The sequence below is a fragment of the Papio anubis genome, chromosome 6 (assembly GCF_008728515.1).
Source record: "Papio anubis isolate 15944 chromosome 6, Panubis1.0, whole genome shotgun sequence".
In the NCBI taxonomy this organism is placed as follows: domain Eukaryota; kingdom Metazoa; phylum Chordata; class Mammalia; order Primates; family Cercopithecidae; genus Papio; species Papio anubis.
This window is the reverse complement of record NC_044981.1, coordinates 126,001,509-126,018,717: the sequence shown is the minus strand read 5'-3', so window position 1 is coordinate 126,018,717 and position 17,209 is coordinate 126,001,509. Positions and strand designations below refer to the sequence as shown.

General features: G+C 41.4%; 1 protein-coding gene across 5 annotated transcripts in view; it reads right to left on the bottom strand.

The window, feature by feature from the left end:
• MAP3K5 (mitogen-activated protein kinase kinase kinase 5) overlaps positions 1 to 17,209 on the bottom strand; it is a 244,162-nt gene that overhangs the window by 188,946 nt on the left and 38,007 nt on the right. Inside the window, exon 1 of one of the 5 annotated variants that reach the window (XM_021937812.2) lies at positions 1,858 to 1,964. The exons of the other annotated variants lie outside the window; for them this stretch is intronic. The gene's annotated coding sequence lies outside the window, so the exon portion shown is untranslated. Of the gene's footprint in view, positions 1 to 1,857; positions 1,965 to 17,209 lie in introns of those variants that run through there. 5 annotated transcript variants of the gene reach the window in all.

Sequence of the window (17,209 nt, the reverse complement as noted above, 5' to 3'; positions counted from 1 at the left end):
AATATAGTACTATAATTGTGGATACATGTCATTATATATTTGTCCAAACCCATAGAATATACAACACCAAGAGTGAACCCTAAAGTAAGCTATGGGCATCAGGTGATAAAGATGTGTCAATGTAGGTTCATCAGTTGTAACAAATGCACCACTCTAGATCAGTATATTAACAGCAGAGGAGGCTGTGCTTGTGGGAGAGTAAGAAGTTCATGGGCAGTCTCTATACCTTCTGCTCAGTTTTGCTGTAAATCTAAAACTGCTCTGAAATATACATATACATGTATATATATGTATATGTGTATATACATATATACACACACATGTGTATATATATGTGTACATACGTATATACACATATATATGTATATATGAGAACCCTTGACTCCCCCATGCTCAAAAAAGTCTCTATTCATGGTCTCAGGGTTATAAGGAAGGCCCCTGACACTTTGACAGAAGCCAAAGAGCTCCCGCAGATATCTTGACACTGTGCTGGAAGGAGGACCTAGTCCATGCCATCACAGTTTGGAAATCAGCAGCTCCCAATCCAGTGGCAGAAAGTAGAACCTTCAGCCCCATGCACTCCAACATGGACAGGTATCCACACCTTGTACACCCCTCACCAACCCCTACACCAGGGAGTTCTGGTTATGGTTCAATGAAGTGCAGCTGCAAAGCCTAGTCATTTAAAGAAAAATTCACAGCCTTGGCTGCACATTGTAATCACCTGGCGGCTTTGAAAAGTAGCAAGTCTGAGTCCTCACCCTAGAGATCCTAATTTACTTGGTCTGGGGTGTAGGGTGGCCATCAGGATTTTTGGAATCAGGTGATTCTAATTTTCAATAAGACTAAGAACCACAGATTTGGAAGCTGATTTAAAGACACTCATCCATCAACCATGCCGCAGAGCACGGACTGCTTATTTTAGCGTTTTGATCCATTATCATGCTCCTTAGAAATTCTGGCAACAAATATTCATTTTCATATTAATGGAAATAAATTGCTCTTAAAATGAAGACCAGTGTAAGTAGTATTTGGCTGGAACATAGTGTTTCCTGTTCAGAATGCTGACAGGGCAGCAGTGGGCATACACTTGGCAGTTATTAAAGTTTTTTTTTTTTATTTGAGCAACTTAATTGGAGCTTCTGCATCTATTATGTATCTTGTTTAGAAAAGTTCCTTTAAATTGGTTGAACAGATGAAGATGACTATTTTTCCCTTTCCTATATCAGAGTATTAAAAATGGGATAAATATCATAATCATCTATTTCACCAACACATGAGTTGTTGGGAGGAAAATTAATTTTCCCTCCATTTTCAACTCTCAACACATGAATACACTTTTTGAAAATACAAGAACACGGATGTGACCTAGAAAAGAGGTTTTGTCAGGGCACTCAAAGAGTTAAAGGAAAGGCCGGCCAGCTCCCTGCCTCTGGCTGCTGTGGGAGGGAGGAGGATGCTGGGAACTCTCCCCGCTGAATGGCTCTTTCTCCCCTTCTTTGAGCTGGGAGTAGAGGAATGCAGTGACTCCCAGCACACCTCCCATCTTGCCCATGAACATCACAAAACCCTGTTCACAGGCTGGACTCTAAAAATAAAATTCCCTGTGCCGCTGCCTGTGCCTCAGTTTTTCTGCAGGCATTCTGCATGTTTCCGCTGCTTGTTTGTTCAAAGCTTTCCAGCTACCAGCTGCACACAGAGAAAAAGGGCCCGTGGACATGAAAAAGAGCTCACATCTGCATCTGCTACTCAAAGATATTTTCAATAAAGGCATAGATTATGTCATTTTTGGTAGCAAGAAATTTAATCTAGATAATTCCAAGGAGAGTCAGCATAAGCCAGGGATTTCTTACTCACGTTCCAAAGTCTCATCCTAATGTTAGCTTAATGTCTAACATTGCTTCTCTCTCAAACCCAGATTGATTCTGTAACGTCTGCTTATGGGATGTCAGTTGGTAAGGAGCATGCATAGCCTGGAAATAGGGTCAAGAGAAGAGGCAGGAAGACTAGTTAGGAGGCAGCTGCATGGGTCCAGGTGTGAAATGCTGATGTTTGAATTAGGATGGTGGCAGTTTTGGAAGAGCATCAGATACTTAAAATGATGTAATATCTTAACTCTTGACTTCCCCAATAGAAGAAATACCAACTATGGTAAATACAGTAGGTTTATGGCTTAATGTTCAAGTTAATAAGTATTCTCTAGGTTTACAGAATGAAAAAACTAGACATAAAGGAATCAAATGAAATACATTTCATAAAATTTTGAGGTGGGGCAGGAAAATACAAATACGTTTGTGTCTGTAGGTCTGTGAAAAATCATACAGGTAGAAGACAATCTTACCTGTAATAACAAGATATCTGACTATGAGCTATTAGTTACAACTTAATTATTGACCCAGGAATTTCTATGTACTAGTCTATGGAGGTATTTGGGTCTCTTTAAATGAAAATGACTAGCAAGGCACTGAACATCACAGAAAGAATACTGGATACACAATTGAAAGTAGTATGCATTTTAATAACTATCCTAGAAGAAAGCTATGGCCCCACTACACAGAGAAAACCATGCAGGGTTCTAATACCCACGAGAGAGGGTGACAAAATCTAGGTATAATCATGGTTTAAGAGGTAAAAAAACCAATTTGAGTATGCACAACAATATACTTTCCTTTTTGCAATAAAAAAGCAATGAGGATTAGTGAGAAAGATTAGGAGAAATCCTCCAGTCCTCTTTCTGACCCCTACTCTTCAGTACCTCTGGTGATCTTGGTTTGAACACCGTCTATGCTCTAAGAATGGTCAGTTTGCTACATACAGTTGGAAGAACTACACTTCTTATTAGAATATTCAAATTCTTTAAAAATTTTTTTTATACAAATGCAAAATCTGTCTCTCTCTAACTTCTAATCATTCACTGCTTCAATTTTCTTTCTTTCTTTTGTTTTTTTTTTAGAGACAGGGCCTTGCTCTCTCAATCATAGCTCACTGCAGCCTCAAACTCCTTGGCTCAAGGGATCCTCCCACCTCAGCCTCCCTAGTATCTAGGATTATAAGCATGTGCCACGATGTCCAGCTAACTTTTAAATCTTTGTAGAGGCAGGATCTTGCTATGTTGCCCAGGCTGGTTTTGAACTTCTGGTCTTAAGCAATCCTTCTGCCTTGGCCTCCCAAAGTGCTGGGATTACAGCTATGAGCTTCTATGTCTGGCCCATTGCTTCTATTTTCTGCTTTCCTAAAGCTTCACTGAAAAACTCAAATTCCTTCTCCTCCAGAAACCTTCAGACTTAAGAACAGCAATCTTGGCATCCCTGACATTTTCTTCTCCAGGTTACAACATCTCTAGTCCCTTCACAGGGCAACAGGGCTTCTAGTCCTGTTAATATGGGTGCTGTCTAGACACACTCTGGCCAAAGAATGTACGAGGAGCAAATGCCCATTAAAAGAATTTTCTGGGGTGAAACAAAGTATAACTCTAAAAGGAACCAACAGAACGGAAAACCCACCACAATAGTATATGCTGAAAACGTACAGCAAAGGCTCAGAAGACTTGTGCATGTTAGTATTAACAGGTCATGAGCGTTTTTTGCAAGATTGGCAGATTAAAAACAATGGATTGAAGAATAAGTAGGAGATTACGAGGCAAAAATAGTGAGCTCAGACGAGTGTTCTCAAATTTAATGTGTACATGAATCACCAGCATATTGTGTCAAATAACAGATTCTGATTAAGTTGTGTGACACAGGAATGATGATTACCTTTCTCATAAGCACTCAGGTGATGCCATGCTGCTGTGTAGGGACCACACTTTGAGTAGCAAGGGTGTAGACTATTATCAAGCAATCTCCAAGCAGTGGCCATATCGTAAATCCATAAACAGGGTAAAAAGGAATGCTTTCAGCATACAATGAAGCCAACTTTAGCCAACAGGGCAAATATTGCTATATGTAAAAACCCAGGTCTATCAGATATATGGTGGTTCTTTGGAGGCCATTTTTATTACCATGGTCTAAGAGATGGATTTCAAGATGCCAAATCTCTTAAAAAAAAAAAAATTTCCATTTTCTGCCCCAAAGTGAGAAATCCTAAACAAAGCAATATTCCTTGAGTCATTTGTAGAGCTGTGAATGTGTCCATGTAGGCATAGAGTGTACAATATTATCCGTTTCACATCCTTATTCAGTTGACTTAATCTCACCTTTCTGAATCAGGTGTGGATATCTCGGTTGACAAGCTTCTCAAGTGTATTCAGATAAAGGAAGCACTTGGAAAAATGTCAATATTTATCACTACATAGTCACATTTGAACCTTGTTAACGACTCATATTAATTTATACCTAGTGTTCCATTATTGGAATGCCAAGCCAAGCATGTAGGAGTTATTTGTATCCTACTGCTCAAGGTCACCACCAAGGTCTGATCGCAAAAATTCAAAAACTTGCAACCTCAGTCATAAATGGGTTAAAATCCCCCAAAATATCTATATGTGTATGCTCACACAAATATGTATTTGTTTAGAAAAAAAAAATTGAAGAAAAATTGTTCTAAAAAAATGGGGGAGTGTTCTTCACAAAACATATGCAAAGAAAAGACACAGGGCAAATAAAACATGAGAAAATATATAAAAGATTACAAGATATCAATAAGGTTAGTTTTTTGAAGAATAAAGATGCAATTAAATTGCAGAATTTAACACCTGGCATGGTACAATAAAGAATTAAAACTTGAAGGCAAATTTTTAAAAGTTAAAAGTTGAAGCATGTGTTTTGTAGAAATTGTGGTCAAAGGTAAGAGAAAAACTTCTAAGAAATGAGTGTAAAATATTTTAAAACAGCTTTAATTAGGTAGTTTTAACTAGATTAACACTGATTAAGGCTCTTGGATACCTGTACATGCAATTTATTTTGGATAATTAAGGAGAAGAAAGCCAGTGGCTGTTGTTTTACTCAGCATCTTTTACATAAAGTTGTAGACAAATTCATGATTTTAGTTAAGAAATAAAACTGGAACAAGACAGAAAACTACATAATATGTTCAAAAGTTATAGTCAAATTGCCTTAATTATTAGGGCTGGCTGGCACAGTGGGTCACGCCTATAAGCCCAGTACTTTGAGAGGCCAAAGCTGTTGTAACCTGGAGAAGAAAATGTCAGGGTTGTTAGTGGCTCACTTGAGGTCAGGAGTTTGAGACCAGCCTGGCCAACATGGTGAAACTCCATCTCCACTAAAAATACACAAATTAGCCGGGCGTGGTGGCATGTGCCTGTAATCCCAGCTACTCGGGAGGCTGTGGTAGGAGAATCACTTGAACCTGGGAGGCAGAGGTTGTAGTAAGCCGAGATCATGCTACTGCACTCCAGCCTGGGCAAGAGTGAAACTCTGTCTCAAAAAAAAAAAAAAAAGGAATCCATTAGGGGGCGTTAAGGTCGCCAGTGAAAACACAATGCCTCCATGATACTCTGTTGGCAGGTGCTGCTGTCTAATATGACTCCAATATCTCAGGACCACTGTCACACCCACGGCCAGATAACCTTCTTCAAAATGAAATGCTCATCATCAGCACCTAGGGAATGCTCATTCATCTCCCAAAACAGAGGGCTCAAACATTGCCTCCTACGAGATTTCCTGCCACCCACAGCACCACATCTAGTTTGCAATTACCACGAACTTAAAATCTGTCATTTTGTTTTATCAGTCTTGTCCAACAGAATGTGAACTTTCAGGCAGGGGGCAAGTCTAATTCATCTGACGTCTATAAGCCCACATGGACGTCGACTGAATGACTGAGGACCAGGATGAATAAGGCTGGAAGTCAGCAGCCAGGGATGAAGGAAGCACAAGGAGGAACCTGGGGCAGGCTGTGCTTTGCAACACTCATCCACCCAGTATTTAACGCTCATGGTGAGCAGCTATATCGGTAAACCACCTACTGATGCTGCTTTCAAATTCCTCCTCCTCCAACATATAAACCTGCAAACAACCAGTCATTATCCAAATGCCCTTGCCCAAGGTACTCATCAAAGCAGAAATTAGAGACAAGGTGTGGCCACCCTCTCTCCACACCCCATTGGCCTTCCATCCTTCCAGTTTTGTTATTTTTTTAAGATGGAGTCTCGCTCTGTCACCCAGGCTGGAGTGCAATGGCATGATCTCGGCTCATTGTAACCTCCGCTTCCCAGGTTTGAGCGATTCTCCTGCTCCAGCCTCTCGAGTAGCTGGGATTACAGGAGTGCACCAGCATGCCTGGCTAATTTTTGTATTTTTAGTAAAGACAGGGTTTCACCGTATTGGCCAGGCTGGTCTCGAACTCCTGGCCTCAAGCGATCTGCCCGCCTCGGCCTCCCAAAGTGCTGGGATTACAGGTGTGAGCCACCGCACCCGGCCTTGTCCTCCCAGTTTTTCAGTAGTTAATACAGATTAGTTCAAAAACATTTCCTGTAGATCTCTAAAAGACCATAAATACCTCTTCTCATGCCACTGAGGTGTTCTGCAGGACTGCTGAGAACCAACAGTTCTCTTCAACAATGAAGGGGTGAATTGTTCATGTCGCACTTGAGTATTTTTGTTGTTAAAAATAATTTGTCAAATTACCTTTTTGACAAGATCATGTAGCATCTTTAGATAGATTTAGAATATGTTGCTTTTTGAAAGTATTTCTGAATCTAGATGAAAAAGTTCAGCCTTTTACCCCAATTTATCTTTTGTTTCAAATGATGGAGAAAGGTATTAAACTTGTAAAGATCCTGTCATTCTCATACATTTCATTTTCTTCCTCCTTCTAAAGAAAGTCATCCTGAGTCCTAGACCTGCAGTGTGTTTACACAATTGTCTCCTGCTCCTAAGGATCAACTACAAAATGCAAAATTTTCCACAAATATTCCTACTTAGTATTTTGGGATGTTAAAAGTTCTGAGTTTCTTCTGAAATTTTTTCTGAAATAACTTCTCAACTCAGCTCATCAGAATGACTAACCACAGAATATGTTCCTCTCTTTTGGGCCTCTTCTGAGGTCAAATTTTCTCATGACTTATAACCCCAGTGAGTTGTTTCTTCCCCACTTTTTGACCACTTCATCCCAGAATAGCATTCTTTTGCTCTAATGAAGATTTCATTGCACAAATCTGCTCATAATCTCTGCTTCTCTCTGGGCTCTGGCTGCTTTTTTGGCTTATGATTTTACCACCTTCATTTTTTATTAGGTCATCAGAAGGCCCATTATCCTGAATCTTCCCACACATGTTAAGTGTTTATTTGGGGATTACGGCAATATCTTTCTGATGTTTAAATCACAGATTAGTAAAAGGAACTAAATTCCAGATGGCACTGCTGTAGCCCATCGGAATTTGTGAGAGTTAGAATTTACTAGCATTAAGGAAACACTCAAGAAAGCACTGATAGACTGTTAAATATGGTTGTGAGAACTTTGGTCAAATCTAGTAATGATCTTTACAAAAGAACATACTGATAAAGGCCTGCTTATTTCTTCCTTCTATCCTATGCATACACAAACACCAAAATGTGTCTCAATGCAGAAATCTGCTGGCAGTTGCAGCTTGCAGGTGCTGAATTAAACACTCCTTCCCATCCCACTCAACAATCAGGCAGTAATGTTTTATGAAGTTTAAAGATGTGACCTCAGCCTAGAAAAACTGTGAAGACTGCTTAAGAGGAAGAAAGCATATTGGTATGCTTCTCTTTTTCTGGCCCAGAGTATGATTTGCCAATGCAGGCTGCTAAAGGGATGTGGTTATACAGAAAGTAGATTTAGGCTTGCATTCTTGTAATCGAAGCCACCAAACATGTAAAATATTGAAAACACACGAACTTAAAAGAACGAAGCCAAGCCACTCCTACTTTCGGAAGGTTGCCACCCTTTAGACATAGGTGAACTTTCAGTTTGATTTATGGCTTGATAGAATCCCAGTGACCACAGTAATCAGTTGGGTTCTAGTTAAATTTATAGAAACATCTCTGGTATTATTTTTTAAGTCATCTTAATTTACTTTTCTTTCTAGAGTCTTCTTCTCGGTGTGCTTCATAGTTCAAAAAAAATTTTTTACATTCGTTCTCTGCCTCCTCTCATTCCTACTTCCATCCTTCCTTCCCCTGTTCCCTCTCTCCCTCATTCATTCACACACTCCACAATGAGTCAGCACCTACCCTGTTCCAGGCAAGGTTCTAGGCCCTGGCACACAGAAATGATCAAGTCATAGTTCCTGTTCTTAAGGACTTACAGTTAGTGGGGGAGGAGACTTTAAACACACCACCTACCACTCAGATCAATAAGGACTGTATTAGAAACAGGAATGGCACCGAGGAAGCAACACAGTCAGAGAGCCCAGCTCTCCCTGAGGAGGAGGAGGGGGAGGTGGCTGGGCAGGTGGGTCATATCTGCCATTTCAGCTGGGTTCTTTTTTGTTTTTGTTTTTGAGATGGAGTCTTGCTCTGTCTTCCAGGCTGGAGTGCAATGGCACGATCTTGGCTCACTGCAACCTCCACCTCCTGGGTTCAAGCAGTTCTCCTACTTCAGCCCCCCAAGTAGCTAGGATTACAGGCTCATGCCACCACACCCAGCTAATTTTTGTATTTTTAGTAGAGATGCGGTTTCGCCATGTTGGCCAGGCTGGTCTCGAACTCCTGACCTTGGGTGATCTGCCTGCCTCAGCCTCCCAAAGTGCTGAGATTACAGGCGTGAGCCACTGCGCCCAGCCTTTAGCTGGGTTCTGAATGTGACTTTACTGCAGGAAGAAGATGAAGGGCACTCCAGACAAAGGCAGTTATGCAAAAGCACAGAGCTGTGAAAGGGCAGAAATTCAGCATGGCTGGGACAATGGCTGGAGGGGAAAGAAGAAGGGGTCAGACTGCAATTGCAAAGGTCAGCTTTTAGAAGACAGGCTCTGCTCCCTCTGCCTGGTACACACTCCTCCCAGATCTCTGCATGGCTCCTTCACACCACTCAGGCCTGGTTACCAACACCACCACCCCATAGTTCTTGCCCCCATGCCCCATCCCCAAATTTATAATCCCTAACTCTAGCCTACCTCTGTGCCCTCCAACACTTTATCTTTCCTTTCTGGTACTTATCCCAACAGGAACCCACTATTAATTTGTTTCTCTGCCTGTTTATTGCATGATATTTTTCTAACACGCACTTCAGGACCCACAGATGCTATAAAAAAAGAATGTCTACACTTTAAGTACTTTTGTTTTTAACATGGGAAGACTGTATTTAAATACATCTGAGTTGTCAGTCCATTAAAACAATAATAGGCCTTTACCACTTTTTTTCAAGTGAACACATGGAATTCCCTACTTTCTTTTACTACAAAAGTATATGAACCTAACATTAGGCAGCAACAGTGTGGGTCCCCATGGTGTGCATGAAAACACCTTGGGTACAGCATGCAGAATGGTAAGGATGGAGCATGAATCTCTCTTGGCCTTGCCAAGTTATAAAGGGAAATTCTGTGGCAGCAGGGGAACATTACCACAGATACAAACATATATATATATGTATTTTTTTTTCCAGAATCTAAAAGGACCAGAAAGCATTTTGATAATCTTGTTAAAATACTTTAAAAAGTAAGGCATGGTGTTAAATAGATGGACTTTAAATTACCTGAAAATTAATTATTCTTGGGTGAGGTGAAAAAGTATCCACTGAATGCTTATTCACTCTCCACAAATATCCCATCATGTCTCATTCAGGCATTTGTACTAGGTCTGAGTGAAATACAAAGATGAATCAGACCTCAGGTAGCTTATCATCATAAATAATGCTAAGGCCTGTCTCAAAGCCCCAAATGCCACAAGACAGGCAAAGAGGATGCACTTGAGGGTAGATGGTGCACAAGGAGAACAGCAGCGTCAGACAGGGCTTTGAAATAAAGGGAGAATGCAGCCCTGCTGAAGGGATGAGCACATTTAGGGCAGATGTGGGAAACTGAAAGGTGTTTGTGAGAAGCAGCGAGTTCAGTTTGGTGGAAGAGAAGGAGTACTAGAAAATCCGAGGCTAGGTGCAGTGACTCACACCTGTAATCCAGCACTTCGGGAGGCTGACACAGAGAATCGCTTGAGTCCAGGAGTTCAACACCAGTCCGGGCAGCATGATGAAACCCCGTCTCTACTAAAAATACAAAAATTACCTGGGCCTGGTAGCAGGTGCCTGTAATCCCAGCTACTCAGGAGGCTGAGGCAGGAGAATCACTTGAAGGAGGTGGAGGATGCAGTAAGCCAAGATCATGCCACTGCTCCCTGGTCTGGGTGACAGAGTGAGACTCAATCTCAAAAAGAAAAAAAAAAAAGAAAGAAAGAAAAGAAAATCCCCAGGCTGGGTGCAGTGGCTCACACCTGTAATCCAGCACTTTGGGAAGCTGACACGGGGGAATTGCTTGAGCCCAGGAATTCAACACCAGCCTGGGCAACATGGTGAAACCCTGTTTCTACTAAAAATACAAAAAATTCACCAGATGTGGTGGCACATGTCTATAGTCCTAGCCACTTGGAAGGCTGAGGCAGGTGGAACACTTGAGCTGGGGAGTTTGAGACTGCAGCAAGCGGTGATGGCATGCACCACTGCACTCCAGCCTGGGCAACAGAGAGAGACCGCTCTAAAAAGAAAGAAAAGAAAAGAAAAGAGAAGAGAAGAGAAGAGAAGAGAAGAGAAGAGAAGAGAAGAGAAGAGAAGAGAAGAGAAGAGAAGAGAAGAGAAGGAAGGAAGGAAGGAAGGAAGGAAGGAAGGGGGGAAGGAAGGAAGGGAGAGAGAAAGAAAAGGAACAGAACAGAAAATCCTGTTGGAAGGTGGATTGTAGGGCTCCCCCACCGTATGCTTAATCTGCAGAAAAGGGAGAGTGATCAAAGGTTTTGCATGGGCACAGTAAGATGTCCAGAAGAATGCTTCCAGAAGAACAGGACACCCATGTGCTGGACTAGAGAGAAGCAAATCTGCAGAGGACACCTCAAGGGAGGTCCTCGGCAGCCTAGGGAAGAAGGATGGCAGTGCAGATGGAAAGGAGGAAACAGGGCTGAGGCACATTCCTGGGGCCCACTGACAAGATCTAGATGCTTCAGATGTTGGGGAAACCATTATTCTATTCACACAGTTGCCCATTCCAGAAATATGAGGCTGTCGTCTCCTCCTCAATCCAGTGAATCATGAAGTCCCATCAATTCTACTTCCTGTTGAGTCCATTTACTCTTCTCTATCTATATGGCCCATCTGGTCTCCTAACGCATGCAACTCCACTCCATTCGCAACACAAAATTCATGTTGATCTCTTAAAAAAATGCTAAGCTGATAATGACATTCTCTTACATGAAAAAACCTTTAATGGCTTAGAAAGAGGCCGAAAACCCTTCACTTTAGTCTCTAATGCCCTGCTTAACTGTGTTCCTGCCTCCCTCTCCAGCCTCATCCAGCTCCTCTCTGCCCCTGGCTTCCTCCTAGATCCTCATGCACAACTCAGCTCTTCCCTGCTTCCCCCACCCCAAGAAATGCCCCTCACTCTTCACCTAGGCCCTCAGACATGGGGTCTCCTCTTCTAGCCCTCTAAACTTCCCTTTGAGCACATAATTTGTAATTCAATAGCTGAAAAGCAGCCATGGTACAGTGGCTCATGCCTGTAGTCCCAACACTTTGGGAGGCCCAGGCAGGAGGATCGCCTGAGCCCAGGAGTTCAAGATCAGCCTGGGCAACATAGTGAGACTCCGACTCTACAAAAAATATAATAAAATAAAATAATTAGCTGGGCATGGTGGCACATGCCTGTGGTCACAGCTAAGAGCCTGGGAGGTCAAGGCTGCAGTGAGCCATGATCTTGCCAGTGCACTCCAGCCTGGGTGACAGAGTGAGGCTCTGTCTCCAAAAAAAAAAAAAAAAAGTTAAAGTTGAAAAGCTACTTTTTTAATGACTGTTTCCCTAGACTTGCCCTCTGCTCCAGGCTTACCCTAAACACACAGGCTAGAATAGTATCTCGCATATAGAAGGCACTCATTAGATGAACAGATGAATAAGAAGCAAGGAGACAAAGATGACACTGAGATTTCCAGTCAGGGTGACTAGAGAGAAGACACTATCACTGGTAAGCAAAGGGGTGTAAGTTAAAAGGAAAAAATTATGACATTAAAATTGGAAGTTGAAAAATATGTTCAGCAGATTGGTGGAAAAGTAGAAATGGAACTAAGGAGAGAAGAATGGGCTAGAAATATGTACTTGAAAGTCACTGTCACACTTTGAGAGGCCAAAATGGGCAGATTGCTTGAGCCCAGGAGTTCAAGACGAGCCTAGGCAACATGGCGAACCCCGTCTCAAAAGAAAAAAAAAAAAAAATAAGCCAGGCATGGTAGTGCACGCCTACAGTCCTAGCTACTCGGGAGACTGAGGTGGGAGGATCACTTGAGCCTGGGAGGCAGAGGCTGCAGTAAGTTGAGATGGTACCTCTGCACTCCAGCCTACACGACACAGCCAGGCCTGTCTCAAAAAACCAAAATGTAGGTCATTTTCATTGAGCTGGGCATGGATGCTATACAGCTGAGTCAGAGTGCAATGAAACGATCTCTTTGAATATATCTTTCCAAATAGACTAGAAGCTCCTTAAGGGTATTGCCTTTTTGTTGTTGTCGAGACAGAGTCTCGCACTGTACTCTGCAGTGGCACGATCTCAGCTCACAGCAACCTCCGCCTCCCGGAAGGGTACTGCCTGTGTTGTACTCACCTTTTTATCATAAGTGTCCTAAATAATGAGAGAATAATTCTTCAAGAGAAAAGGAGTGGTCAGCCCCTTTACCCTCTTGTCAAGGAAAATTAAGCCTGAAGGTCATACTATTGAATGATTAAAGGCCCTGCTGATTCATCAGAAGACAGTTTCCAAAAACTGATGGGAGAAAGACACTTGCAAGACTTAGGTGAGTAACATGAGTCGCTTTTTCTAGATTATCAGAGAATTGTCAGCACTGAGGGGCTGATGGCCCAGTGCATGTGGATAAGGTCTCCTTTTCCTCTTCCATCTCATTAGGAAGACTGACCCCAAGACTCCAAGAGACACTTTCTCAAGTGTGCATAGGCTTTCTCTTCAGAACCACACGAGGCTCAGAAGTAAAGCTCATTTTGGCTTTCCAGCATCTCTGGTTTTCCAGCAAATCAAGGTGAAGACCTGAGAAAACTCAGGTTTTCAGTGCTGCAGTAGAAATTGATAGGAAGACTTTGGCCTGCTTTGTTTCTAGACCATTCAAGTCACCAAGTTCAGGGAAGATGTCATAGGGTTGCAGCCTGGCTCACCAGAGTTTTACGCTGGGATGTGGGGCAAGAGCCCTGCGTAATAATCAAGAGATGCTTTGCCTTAGTTTATTTTCTGACTACATACCTACCTCTAGGACTTTTCAAGAAAATAAGTTCCAGGAAAAGATTGTGGAATTCCTTAGCAACCCAGCCAAATACAACTATAACAGCATCTCAGTTTCAACACCGTTTACAGGAAGTAAGAGAGTCAGGGCTGGGTTTTTGGAGAAATAAGCTCAAGGGAGATGTTTCTGTGTTGGGAAGCAAGAATTTATGAGCTGTCTGTCTAGTCAGATAGCACTACAGATTTGTGAATAATGTTCATAATAATTAGCAAGACTCCTTTCGATTACTGTGTTTACCAATTAGAAATATGAGAAGATCAACAGACATATTAATCAGAGAACTCATTTTATAGATTTATTTTATTATTTTTATTTATTTATTTATTTAATAATATATTAATATTCAATAATTATTATCTAATATTATATTAATATATTATCTAATATTATATGTTATATTATATATTATATATTATTAATGGCACAGTCTTGGCTTACTGCAACCTCCACCTCCCGGGTTCAAGCGATTCTCCTGCCTCAGCCTCACAAGTAGCTGGGATTACAGGCATGCACCACCATGCCCAGTAATTTTTTTGTTTTTAGTAGAGATGGGGTTTTACCATGTTGGTCAGGCTGGTCTGGAACTCCTGACCTCAGATGATCCACCTGCCTCAGCCTCTCAAAATGCTGGATTACAGTTGTGAGCCACCGTGCCCAGGCTCATTTTATAGATCTTAGAGACTTCTTTTCATACCTGAAATATCTGAATATATTTTAGGGAACACAAAAATAAAACCATTTAAAGTGGCAAAGTGGTAATAGGAGAGTTATATAAAAGTATTAGAACTAAATAGCCTTTCTGTAAATAACTAAAGCTTATTTTAATACCAGCACCCAATGCATGACTTTTGCTAAAATACTGAGAGTACATTAGGCTCTTTAGTAATTTAGGAACAAATGCTATTCTGATTTTACTTTCTCTTAGATACACTGCAAATCAATGTCATCACATCATACTAAAATTTAAGGTTCAACAATCTTCATGCCTTTTAAAAGTAATCTTCTTTGCCTCTGCAAATTTGTTCTTATATAATATTTTAGAGCACTACAAAAAATCATTACAGAACAAAGCCTTGCAGTTTTTCTTTTTTATTATTTTGACTAATTTTTATCCTTTATGATGTTCCTATGATAGATTTTTTAAAGTCTCATAACTTTATATATGATGAAAACTGAATGAAAATGAAAACAGTCTCTGAATTTACACTGCATTTATACCTCTCAGAGACATTCTTCCAGGACTTCAAATTCATAAATGTATCTTTCGTTTCCCATTTTTTTAAAAAAGCCATGGGCCTTGCCCACCCCCTCAACCACTTTCAAGTGGCATGCCAAATCATTTTTGCAGTGTGGGCAGTGAATCCAGATCTAGATTCTTAGACTTCAGAAGCAAATCATCTTTACCCCTCCTTTACCTATGGATCAGAAAAATCAATAAAATAGAAACGAGCAGGAAGCAAACGACAAATTCATAAGTGAAGGCTCTGTTTATACTTTAATAATTTACAAGGAATCAATTATTAGGTTTCAGTGTATTCTGCCTTGATTAAAACTATAAGTCTATCTGAGAAAATTAAAATGTATTTTGAGTTTTTACACATCTTACATTCACAGTAGGAATCCTGTTTCTGCCTATGTTTCCATGTGCCAAACCTGTATTAAATACAGACTTTTGGCCAGGCACAGTGGCTCACACCTGTAATCCCAGTCCTTTGGGAGGCCAAGGCAGGCAGATCACTTGAGGCCAGAAGTTTGAGACCAATCTGGCCAACATGGTGAAGCTCTGTTTCTGTCAAAAATACAAAAAAATTAGCTAGGTGTGGTGGCAGGCACCTATAATCCCGATTCAGGAGGCTGAGGCACAAGAATCCCTTGAACCTGAAAATGCCACTGTCTGACAGCTTTGAAGAGAGCAGTGGATCTCCCAGCATGGAGGTTGAGATTGGAGAACGGACAGACTGCCTGCTCAAGTGGGTCCCTGACCCCTGAGTAGCCTAACTGGGAGACATCCCCCACTAGGTGCACACCGACACCTCACACCTCACACGGCTGGGTACACCCCTGAGACGAAGCTTCCAGAGCAAGAATCAGACAGCAACACTCGCTGTTCAGCAATATTCTATCTTCTGCAGCCTCCGCTACTGATACCGAGGCAAACAGGGTCCGGAGTGGACCTCAGGCAAATTCCAACAGACCTACAGCTGAGGGTCCTGACTGTTAGAAGGAAAACTAACAAACAGAAAGGATACCCACACCAAAACCCCATCAGTACGTCACCATTATCAAAGACCAAAGGCAGATAAAACCACAAAGATGGGGAAAAACCAGGGCAGAAAAACTGGAAATTCAAAAAATCAGAGCGCATCTCCCCCTCCAAAGGAACGCAGCTCATCGCCAGCAACGGAACAAAGCTGGACGGAGAATGACTTTGACGAGTTGAGAGAAGAAGGCTTCAGTCAAACTTCTCAGAGCTAAAGGAGGAACTATGTAACCAACTCAAAGAAACTAAAAACCCTGAAAAAAGAATGGATGAATGGATAACTAGAATAATCAATGCAGAGAAGACCTTAAAAGAACTGATAGAGATGAAAACCATAACACAAGAACTACGTGACAAATGCACAAGCTTCAGTAACTGACTTGATCAACTGGAAGAAGGAGTATCAGCGACTGAAGATCAGATGAATGAAATGAAGCGAGAAGAGAAGTGGAGAGAAAAAAGAGTAAAAAGAAATGAACAAAGCCTCCAAGAAATATGGGATTATGTGACAAGACCAAATCTACATCTGATTGGTGTACCTGAAAGTGATGGGGAAAATGGAACCAAGTTGGAAAACACTCTGCAGGGTATCATCCAGGAGAACCTCCCCAGACTAGTAAGGCAGGCCAACATTCAGATTCAGGAAATACAGAGAATGCCACAAAGATTCTCCTCGAGAAGAGCAACTCCAAGACACATAATTGTCAGAGTCACCAAAGTTCAAATGAAGGAAAAAATGTTAAGGGCAGCTAGAGAGAAAGGTCAGGTTACGCACAAAGGGAAGCCCATCAGACTAACAGTGGATCTCTCAGCAGAAACTCTTCAAGCCAGAAGAGAGTGGGGGCCAATATTCAACATTCTTAAAGAAAAGAATTTTACACCCAGAATTTCATATCCAGCCAAACTAAGCTTCATAAGTGAAGGAAAAACAAAATCCTTTACAGATAAGCAAACGCTTAGAGATTTTGTCACCACCAGGCCTGCCCTACAAGAGATCCCGAAGGAAGCACTCAACATAGAAAGGAACAACAGGTACCAGCCATTGCAAAAACATGTCAAAATGTAAAGTCCATCGATGCTAGGAAGAAACTGCATCAACTAATGAGCAAAATAACCAGCTAATATCATAATGACAGGATCAAGTTCACACATAACAATATTAACCTTAAATGTAAATGGACTAAATGCTCCAATTAAAAGACACAGACTGGCAAATTGGATAAAGAGTCAAGACCCATGAGTTTGCTGTATTCAGAAGACCCATCTCACATGCAGAGACACACACAGGCTCAAAACAAAGGGATGGAGGACGATCTACCAAGCAAACGGAGAACAAAAAAAAGCAGGGGTTGCAATCCTAGTCTCTGATAAAACAGACTTTAAACCATCAAAGATCAAAAGAGACAAAGAAGGCCATTACATAATGGTAAAGGGATCAATTCATCAGGAAGAGCTAATTATCCTAAATATATATGCACCCAACACAGGAGCACCAAGATTCATAAAGCAAGTCCTTAGCGACTTACAAAGAGACTTAGACTCCCATAATAGT